The sequence below is a fragment of the Podarcis raffonei genome, chromosome 9 (assembly GCF_027172205.1).
Source record: "Podarcis raffonei isolate rPodRaf1 chromosome 9, rPodRaf1.pri, whole genome shotgun sequence".
In the NCBI taxonomy this organism is placed as follows: Eukaryota; Metazoa; Chordata; class Lepidosauria; order Squamata; family Lacertidae; genus Podarcis; species Podarcis raffonei.
This window is the reverse complement of record NC_070610.1, coordinates 32,917,453-32,928,946: the sequence shown is the minus strand read 5'-3', so window position 1 is coordinate 32,928,946 and position 11,494 is coordinate 32,917,453.

The window sequence follows — 11,494 nt, the reverse complement described above, 5'->3', positions numbered from 1 at the left end:
CACATTTCTATTTATATATGTTAATTATGAATGTCCACAGGGAACAATGTTCATATAAAGCAAAGCTCTCTCACGCATTCATGGTCAATTGTTGGAGTGCAATTTTATCATACTTAAACCCAACTCAAGTCTAATTCCCTGAAGTAATTTTTGTAGTTCAGAGAAATTAATATTCTTCAAAAACTAATTAGTGATCTCTAAAGAATCATTTTTCTTACGGATGTAGGATTTTTTCCAACAATTATGTGCTGTATATAACTCATGAAAAGAGTCATTTTTATTATTGGAGTTAGGAGTGAGCTGACAGGCTTAAGCCCTCCAAGTGGCCTGACAAAATACCAGCTGCCACAATAAAATTGTTTATAATTGAAAAGTTATCAGAACAAGTAGGTCTAAAATAAAGTGGAAAGAGAGATTCATCAAAGCAGCTTTTGCCAACCAGGTGCCCTGCATATGTTTGGGGCTACAACCTCCACCAGCCCCAGCCATCATGGCCATACTGTTGGAGGCAGTGGTCAAAAACACCAGGAAGACACTTGGTTGTCAAAGAATGCTTGGACTGCTGCAATTTGACACTAAACTGGCAGGCCATTCTCTTGTCTTTATCCTTTATGGTGAAACTTTGATATTGTGTTCAGTAAAGAACACTGCATTTTTCTTCCACAAATATCACCACTGATCCTACTTAAATTCATTGCACCAAGCCAAAGAGTGCTTCCTCACATTGCACAGGAAGTGCACCCGGAAGTTGACGACTGGCAGTACGGATGACTGACGCACTCTCTCAGAGGACCAATGGCCTGGAAATTTGCCCTGATCTCCCATAATCCCATGTGAACTGAATATGGGAAACAGGAGCTACAGAGAAGGGACACATCCTGTTCCTTAGGTGTTTCCAGCTTGAAAGGAAAGCAGAATGTATCTGCTGAAATTAAGTTACAATAGGCAAGGTCAGATCAGGCAGGTACATTTCTGCAAGAGCAGACAAAGGCAGGGGAAGTCTTCTTTGAAGTTCTCCTTTGCAGAGGGTAAAGAAAAAAATTCTGAGTCAACCTTGCCAACTAAATTTCTCCTAAGTTGCTGTAGGAGAGCTGGAGAGCCAGTGTGGGGTAGTGGTTAAGAGAGGTAGACTGTCAATCCGGGGAACTGAGTTCGCGTCTGCGCTCCTCCACATTCAGCTGCTGGGTGACCTTGGGCTAGTCACACTTCTCTGAAGTCTCTCAGTCCCACTCACCTCACAGAGTGTTTGCTGTGGGGGAGGAAGGGAAAGGAGAATGTTAGTAGCTTTGAGACTTCTTCGGGTAGTGATAAAGCGGGATAGCAAATCCAAACTCCTCCTCCTCCTTATCTTCTTCTTCTTCTTCTTCTTCTAGTCAGGAACATAAGCTTACTGAAGCTTGAAGTTGCCTGGCCAGAACTGCAGTATGGTTGAAAGTGCCTCCCCAGAGGAGCTGGACAAGTTCTGAATGAACCTCGCTTGCCTTTGCAGTATCTGACTTTTGTGAGATTGGAGCGATGGAGGCACTGCTGTGGACTCACCCACCAGTCCAAGGATGGTGGCAGGGATGTGTCTTCTGAATGAAGGCACTGAATACAAAAATCTCAAGTTCTTCCCCACAGGAAGCAGCATGAATCTCATTTTCATCAAAGTCCTGTGCCATATACTGCAAATTTCAAGGGTTGAGGGACATGATAGTAGGCAATGGGGGCCTAGACCCACCCACCAGCTGGTAAGCCCCTTCAAGGGTTGAACTGGCAAACAGCACATCTGCTGCAGTTGAGAAGGATCAAATTTATAACAAATAGAGAGAAGTGCAGTATGCGTTCCTTGACCTAACAACCAGTGAATGGTCTTGCCCACTGTTCCTTATGAAAAGAGATTTGCTAGGAGTGAGTGAGCAAAGAGGTCAAGTCCTGAACAATGATCTTCTAATGTAAGTTAATCTACTATTCGATAATGCTCATTAACTGTGTTGGGATCCATTTTAATTTAATATTGGACCAATTTGCATACACATCTGTGAATGAAAAGTACGAGTACACACTTGAGATTATTACAGTACCGGATCTTTAGCCTTTTATAAAACTCAAAGACAAACTTAGTTATTTTTTGTTATGCCTGCAATTAATAAAAATACTTGCAGGAAATGAAGTTACAGTTCTGTGTCACTGAAAATGACTACGCGTAACTAACTTGAATATGTTTCATTTGTCTGAATTATCGTTAAGGCCCACCGGCTGGCTGTGTTACAAGAGAGCATAATTCATAGCAGACACAAGATCCATTCATTATTCCTGCTATAATTATAGTCAGCTGGTTATTGATAAATTTGCAGAAGTAATCATTGTTATGGAGAAAATGCTTTGTTTGTGGCTTTTTAATGATATGGGAAGATGCTGTATCTAAAACCAACCAAGCTTTCTAATCTTGTGCTAATTGGGATTTATTTTTTATTTATTTTTTTGAAATGCACAATGCAGTTGCCCAGGCCTTGAAATATTTGTTCCATTTCAGAGAGAAATGATGTTGAATAAAACATAATACAACCAAAATAGCTAATAAAACACAGACAATATACCTTGATACTGTGAAGTATCAAGGATATAGTTTCACATTTTATACCCAGCATGCACTGCTCTAATTAGAAGCGTCTTCCCCAAGATAGCTGCTCCATGTGACAAGCTGTTCATGTGTACCAGTTTTTCATACTGATGGGCCTCCCATCATGTCTCTGTTGCTAGACAAACTTTTTGTAGTGGTTTGCAGTGATACAGAACCAAATTATGCACTGGTGACTAAGAAACATGGTGAGCTGGCACACACAAATGTCTTGCCTCATGGAAAAGCCAACATACAGAGGAACTTCCTTCTTTTGCTTGTTTCAAACTGTTCCGTTGGATTTTATATGGGCGTAACCCACCCTGGGACCTTATGTTGGAAGGTGGCTAAGAAATCTCATACAAACATACATTCAAACCTGCTTACAAACAGTAGCTTCCACGTGGCAGCTATGGAATTATAAAGTAGTCCTTATGTCAGATTGTGAAAAAAATACTGCAGGTGCTTACCTTCAGTGTTGCATCCAGAAAGAATTAATAGAAGCAGTCTATCATAGGATAGTGTTAACTTTCAACCACAAACTTCCATCACTGGAAAGGACATGCTGAACTAAAGACACATCTGTAACAAATTTTTGTACTGGGTGAATGTATCCATTGCACAACTGCCCACAGGCCTTTTGTTCCTTCACCTGCCTGCACTGTTGATGGGGGCAAATCAGTGGTGTGGTGAAGGGGTGGATATAGGATATATATAATGCTCCAAGCAAGAATAATGATGTCATCTACTGAAATACCTTGGTCAATTGATGAATGCTCATTGCTCTGGGAAGTAGATAGTGAGGATTTCAAGTTTGTTTGTGACAGATTAGCAGAGAAAATCAAGCAGAGACTGGATACTTCTTTCCTTTGATGGGATTCCTACTACATGCTAGCAAGTACTTCTTTGCAAAACTAACAGAAAAGCTAACAGTTGCATTTCGACTCATTGTATACATGTTAAAGCTCAATGTGTTTGAGAAAGTTGAATCCAGACAGTATGAAGAAAGTACCACTGTGTTTGATCCTATTCTCATCTCACTCTGCACAAGAGTTTCAGTCATCCTTATCCTAATAAATTGATATCACACTTTGGGTATTGATAGTGGGCAGTCATGATAAGCTCTTGCACTTTAACATTCACCACCACACCACTGGGGCAAATGCAAGACCAATGTGGGCAGTGATCCAACAGATAATGAAAGTATGAGTCTCTTCATCCCATTACATATGAGAATGTAGCATGGGTGCATTCACATAATACCAATTTTACTTCAGTGAAGTAGATTGTGAAAACTGTTTGAAAGCTTTAATCTTTATTATTTACTGCGCAGTAGCTATATTACCACTGTCGCAGGGAGAGCCATCTGCTTCAACAAGGGCTGATACTACACATGGGTAACACACCTTTTTGTGGAGCTGTGAACTTGTTAGGAATAAGAACATAAGAATTGCTTTCCCTGATCAGCCAGATAGTTTATATAATCTAATATACTGCATCCGGCAGTGGAGAGCCATATTGATTGGCTGTATAAGAATATTAGTAATATAATATTCAATAATGACATTGGCTGAGATTGTACTGTAAAATAATCTGTGAGCCCTTTTTTGCTGCAAAACAGGATACCAGTGTGTTAAATAAATAAATAAGTGTGCCATGGAAAGCTCAAAGGCAGGACATGATGCAATAGCAAAAGCTTGTTCTTTGTCTGCAGCAACCAGCAATCAAAGGCACATTGTCCCTAATCATGGCAGATCTATCATAGTTAATGTAGTCAAAATCACAGATCCAGATCTTACAGGCCATTGCATGCTGATGTACACCCGACAGCAAATGACCCTTTGGACATGTGCTACTGCAGATACAGTGGTACCTCGCAAGACGAATGCCTCGTAAGACGAAAAACTCGCAAGACGAAAGAGTTTTTCATTTTTTGAGTTGCTTCACAAGACGAATTTCCCTATGGGCTTGCTTCGCAAGACGAAAACGTCTTGCAAGTTTGTTTCCTTTTTCTTAAAACTGTTAATACATACCCAGGGTGCATTGCTTGAAGAGGTGCAGTTGTGACTTGACTTCGAGGAGCAACTCATAGCACGCGGTGTGGTAGCCTTTTTTGAGGTTTGTGAAGATCCGTGCTTCGCAAGACGAAAAATTCGCAAGACGAAAAACTCGCAGAACGAATTAATTTCGTCTTTGAGGTACCACTGTACATTGTTTAGGACTCTCAGATTCTTTGTGAAGTGGAAGAAAGGGCAGTACTGATTAAATCCATCATGCCACTGTAACCACAGTTGATATGTGAATCACTCCATGACACTGTGATTGGGACAGTGTGAATGCAAGCACTGAGCATTGTGAATTTAATGTCAGCTCTGAATGTAGATATATGTTTGGTGACAAAAGTTGTACCTGAGTTTGCCTTACAAAAGAGGAAAAAGTTAGTCTGTTGAGCATCTGCAACTGCAGAAAGCACTATAATTACAAGGTTACACAGCTGCATATATCTTTAAGATTACCTTGTCTTCACCTTTGTTTGTTTGTTCAACATCTGCTTTTTCTAAATCCTAGATAGTGAACTCTCTCAGGCAGAAAATACCTATGTGTTATTTATACAGTGTGCAGTGCAAAAGCGCATTAATCTTTCTTTTGGTCCCCTAGGCAGCGACACTACTACAAATATGTCACCCCCTTTTATATCTTGTTTTAGCAGGTGGTTGACCTAATACCTCTTTTATCTTCTGTGAATGTAATCCTTTATCTATAGATCTTTAAATGGTTGCTAAGTTCGCAGCAAATGTGACTACCATCAAATCTGGCTGCTAATTAGAAATGCAAAAGAAAAAAAAAATCAGTACTGCAAATCCTGCCTATTGATATGTGGAATATTTAAATACAATTGATCCAGTGTAAAACCACAGGAATAGGGTTAGGACAATAGTAATCCCGGTGGATTTTGAATATTTTACAATTCTGATCTCAGGCTAATTTGTATCTGCATACAAAACTGAGGCAACCAGTTAATTAAAGAAGAAGGGTGCACACAGATCTTTCTCTTGCCACACTCTTGATTCACATAAATAAAGTTTAAATATTTTAGTTGTTACCAGTGCAGAGATTATCTGAGGCAGCATTTTATCCAACATTTTGATATGCCTTTTGCTCTCTCTTACTTGCTGTTAGAACTGATGAAACATCCGCATCTTTCTTTCTGGGTGTACAGATTTGGCTTGTTGCCTATCCAGAGTGCTTTCAGCTCACGAGCCGAGAGAGATGATATGGCTTGTTGCAGTTCCACAGGGATCTCTACTCGCTTAGGATGCTGTTGTGATAATTCTGAAACGGTTAGGATGTTTTATCTGAAAAGCAATGTATCACTTCCACTCTTTGAGTCATCCTTGGTACCCATATCGTGTCATATTACATCCTACTATTAAATAATAGCACAAATAGCTGCCTTCCAACAGGAAGAGGAAAATGACACCCCAGTTCTGTTTCATCAGTATCATGCAATATTTCTGCTCATCTGTTTCAGCGATAAGTCTCTCTGATTTCAGTCATGGAACGTACTTCAAATAATGACCATGATTCAGAAGATTGCTAGCACATCAACTAGTACTTTCCAAACTGAGTACATCAATTAGTACTTTCTACATTAAGCACTTTTTTTGAACACTGTCTTTCAGTCAAATGACTCTCAAGGTGGCTTACAACAAGTTGAAATAATACTGCCCCCGCTTCAGCCTCTCTACTTCACATACAAACACAAATCAGCAGCCCTTCGTTCTATAGTCAATGAATACGGCAAGAATATGCTTCCCTTCAGTTCTGTAGCTTCTGGCAGCTGCAGCAAAGTGACCTTTCTGGCCTGGAGCAGAGAAACTAGCTGCCTACAGCTGCAGCTTCTTCAGCCAATGGCACGTCTTTCCTTTGCTGTGATGTTCTTCCTGGCAGGTAGGGGGTGCAACTCCCTGCCAAATGGTCCTTAGTCCCTTGAGCAATGGTATTCAACATATTTGCTGAAACAACAATACTTGGACGGAAGTGGGTTGATTTCTGCAGCCTTGGTGTTGAAATAAATTATGATTTATAAGTCTCCAGCCCACTAACTCGGAGGGAGAGAGGTGGGGTGGTTTCCCTTTTGAAACAGTTCAGTACATGGAACTTCATTTAGACACTGGTATTAATTGCTAAGGCTTTCAATTTACAGATTTTAACTGGCAAATTTATTGAATCATCATAAACTTGTGCTTCCTTGGGGTAAGAATGTGCTTTAGTATTCCTGAGAGTAAATTGCAGATCAGCATTTTTAATGCTGCCCAAGATCCTTTGTGTGTTTTTTTTAAATTGCCAACATACATCAAGTTTATGGTAATTGTATAAAACTGTAACAGAAGTAATCAGTAACATTTAAGCAACGTTAAGTAGTTAACACAGTTCTGTGGCAGCTGAATGTTATTATAGTCAGCTCATTAACATAAGAATCTATATGTATGTTTGTCTATGTGGCGTGTGTTTGTGTGTGGATACCTATGTACTTCCACCCACCATCCTTTGATTGGTTTGGAAATTCTGTATAAAATCAAATGTCCCAAACTGCTACTTCAAGTATCTTTTTTTCTGTCTAGTGTAAATATCACCATTATTTAATAAGGAATGCCCTTCTTTGAGGGTGGGGGTGTTGTGTGTATTTCCTGTCAAAAAGGCTTTCTGAGAAATTGAGAAGGGAGCAACAAAATTGTGTCCAAGAGCCAAACATCTTACACATACTCTCATACATGCATTGCTGAATACATAGGTTCTCCATGGCTTGATGATCTACAAAGCACATGCCCATTGTCCTATAGCCTTCCTGCAAACAAATCAGAATGATGACTCAATATAATGTAACCTCTGTGTAAACTTTGTGCAAACCAGTCAGGGTGACTATTCAATACATAGGTCATCTAAAGACCAAAGTCTATGGTAAAACAGATAATGAAGCTGAGAGCAGAGTGTGTGAGGGCCTGGCCCTGCCCACTACTGGAATGCAGTTTTCTATAGGGAGAATGTGGCCCTCATTCCCCTCAAGAAGGTTCCCAAGTGCTTCCGCAGGACATAGGTAATGGCTTGTTGTGGGTATTATTATAAAAATTCCTTTAGAAACTTTGAATTCCCTAGATTGGTTCTACCATATCTTTTGAAACTATTGGACGGTTCATTGGTCAATAGTTGTTTCATAGCTGATGACATTTTGATTAGAGCTGGCGGGGGGGAGTTTTGTTTTGCATATTGTAAATCAGATTTGAACATTGAAATTGCTCAGTGGGTATCCATAATTTTAAAAACATGTACACGCATGTTAAGCCTGCAGTCCACATCACATAGACATAAAGCTTTCATGACACATTTTGAAACAGGGCACATGGAAATTCCAACTTCTGTCCTATTGTTTTGTTTCCTCTGAACACTGCAGACTGAAATCCCATTTGGCATTGGCAATGCATACCTGGATGTAAATGCATCCCTATTCTAAAGGCAAACAAAAACGCACAGTGAAATGAATCCTGGTGGACTGGAAAAAAACAGATTTATAATGTGACAGCTGCTGAGCTCTGGGGACCAAACCTGGTAGCAGGTCTGAAAAAGTCTTCAATAGGCTATGAAGACTGATTATACAGCAGCATGCTTATGTCCTTTATATGTTGTTTTATTTATAGAAGCAGACTGTCTTGGTGCTTGAGGACATTCCTTTAGAGATGGCCCTAAATCACACTTTCAACTTCAGTAGTCAAAGCCTTAATGATTTCACACACTGAGTTCCATGCTCTGAATAGATTACTGCTTCACACCATAGCAATTTGATTCATGCACATAGGATCTGATGTTCACACAAAACTCTCTGCCTGCCAAGGATTCTCCATTTGCTTCGAAAGAAGAGAGAGTTCTCCATACTTATTCTGTTGCCTCTGTTGAGGTGAAATGGAAGGACCAGTCTGAACAATGGATTGGGCATTGCTGTGCATTGTTTGGGTGTTGTTTTCTTAGGAGATCACATGAAAATGTCCAAAGGCCCACATCACTTGGGATCTGCTAAGTAAAAAACAACCTGAGGTCCAGCGCCGAGGGCCTTCTGGCAGTTCCCTCGCTGTGAGAAGCCAAGTTACAGGGAACCAGGCAGAGGGCCTTCTCGCTAGTGGCACCCACCCTGTGGAACGCCCTCCCACCAGATGTCAAAGAGAAAAACAACTACCAGACTTTTAGAAGACATCTGAAGGCACTCCTGTTTAGGGAAGCTTTTAATGCTTAATAGACTACTGTATTTTAATATTCTGTTGGAAGCCGCCCAGAGTGGCTGGGGAAACTCAGCCAGATGGGTGGGGTATAAATAATAAATTATTATTATTAGCATTATGACCTTTGTTGCACACTTTTTCTTTGGCGATCACTCGTAGCTGAGTAAGATTGTCTTCCATGAACACGGTCTTAACAGTGAGTCCATAAGTGACTCTGGAGGCCAATTCTGGATCAACACATCCTTCCAGAGTGGAGACATAGGTTTCCGGGCAGGAGTTTATCATGGTGAAGATTTCCCAAATGTGCCTTCCTCTTAGCACGTTTCTCCCTTTTGTCCTGAATTCAAGTGTCTTCAAAGTCCACGACACCTTTACTAAAGGTTGTTCTCCAACTGGAGCGCTCGCAGGCCAGTGTTTCCCAGTTTCCCATCCAAACAACATGACCAGTCCAACAAAGTTGATGTTGAAGAATCATTGCTTTGACACTGGTGATCTTAGTTTCTTCAAGTACACTGGCATTAGTTCAAACCACTGAACCTCTTAGACTATGTAATTGTCCAAGCTGAAGATCGCCGTGATGTGCTCCTTACCAGAGCTATGGCAGGTGCCAACGACTGCTTGACAGATCACTGATTAATACGTTCTACAATGGCTATCAAGATTATACCTCAATGCAGGCTTCAAGGAAGGAAACCAAGGTACAAAAGGAACACTCAAGGCCTTCAAGATCCTATTAAGTGGAATTGCTTCCAAATGACTCTTAAGGACCACCTGCCTTTGGAGTTCCCTGACAACATCAAGGAACACTGAACCAAGTTGCACACTATGACAATCTCTGAGCGCTCTGAGATTCCAGGGATTCCAGGTGCTTACCCAGTGACCTGACACTCTCTCTGCCTTTCCTGTATGGAGCTTTTCTTCCAGCTTCTGGCTCATATAACTCAACTCTCTACTCTGGTCTTTCAAACCATCCATTAGCTGGGTCCATCCCTTTGCCATCTCACACAGAGACTCTTTCCTTTGTTTCCCTTAATAGCCCATCACCCAGCTGATTACCTCAACAGGAAGCTACCTTGTCTTATATTTTAACACTTGCTGGATCCAGGAGTTAAGATGGTCTCTGCATACAGCCTACTTCCCAACACCCACAAATTCAGAACATCACTCTTAATTCCTTCACAATTAGAAACGAAAAAATGAACTAATAGTTCATTTCTTATACCTTAACACAATGAGCTCATCAACACTAGTTTCTGCTGTGTGACTCAGACCCTGTAACTGGTTGTGTGAATTATTTTAAAAGCTACTGTTGTTTTCAAACTTCAGAGAGAGGAGAAAATATCCAGGGTTTTCAAATACACTGTTTCTCATAAAAGATGTTATCAAATCATATAAGCTTCACTTCTGAGGGCTTGGCTACAAGTTACAACTTTGTTTCATTTCTAAGATTATCGATTCTTTAGAGTGATAACTAGACATTATAATGTGTGAAGGCTTACTTAGCGGACCTAATCAAAAGCCAATCAATTCTGTTATTTGAAGTTTCTGTTCAAAGTGAGCCAGGCTAGAAGAGGACAATAAGCATGGGGGTGGATTGAATGCATCATGTTAACACTTGAAAGAGTCTGAAAGTACAGGTAAGGCGCTGTAGTCTCCCTTAAAGCATACATTTGGCCATAATAGCAGAAACAAAGAATAAGAGCATCATAGAATTGTGGAGTTGGAAGGCATCCTGAATATCAACCCACTGTAATGCAGGAATCTTAACTAAAGCATTCATGACCCCACCTCTGCTTAAAACCTCTAAGGAGGGAGAGTCTGCCACCTCCCAAGGGAGACCATTCCACTGTCAAATAGCTCTTACTGCCAGAAAGTTCTTCCTGATGTTTAGTCAGAATCTTCTTTCTTGTAACTTGAATCCATTGGTTTGGGTTCTAGCTTCCAGAGTAGGAGAAAATCAGCGAGAAAGCACCAGAGGAAAAGATGCAAAACTGCTGCATTGCAATAAAATTTAGATTTATGAAAGCAAAGCAAAGCAGGAACACAAACTGAACAACCAAATCCATGACGACATTTACATTGCTCTGATGCAGAATAAACAGATAATTAAGCATAGCGGTGCTCCAAACAATTGCTGGTTCCTTTAAAAAAATTGTTGGACATTTTGACTATGAAACAGCTTGGATAAGATACAGAGGCAACAAGCAACCAGATTCTTCCCTTCTCCTATCTAATTTGAAAAATCAGTGACCTTTGTTATCATTGTCATTGTTTTATTCTTCCATGCTTGCCTTGGCTTTTACTCTGCTTTTGCATTACTGTTATGAGTTAAAGTTATTTTTCGTTTTAGTTATTGTACATCATCTAGAGAAACTATATTATGAGGCAACTAAGAAATAAACACATCAGACTATGTAAAAATTGATAAACAAATCACTGTACCACTGATAAAAAGGGCTTTATTGACAACTATAGCAATGCATGTTCCATATGTACACTCTAGAACAAATAGGTGCAGTGTCCACAAATTGTCTTTCCAATTCCCTTCTGTTTTGACCCATAAAGTCCACCTCAGATGACAGAGGGGGAGGGAAGAAAGTTCAATCACATTAATTCCTTCACT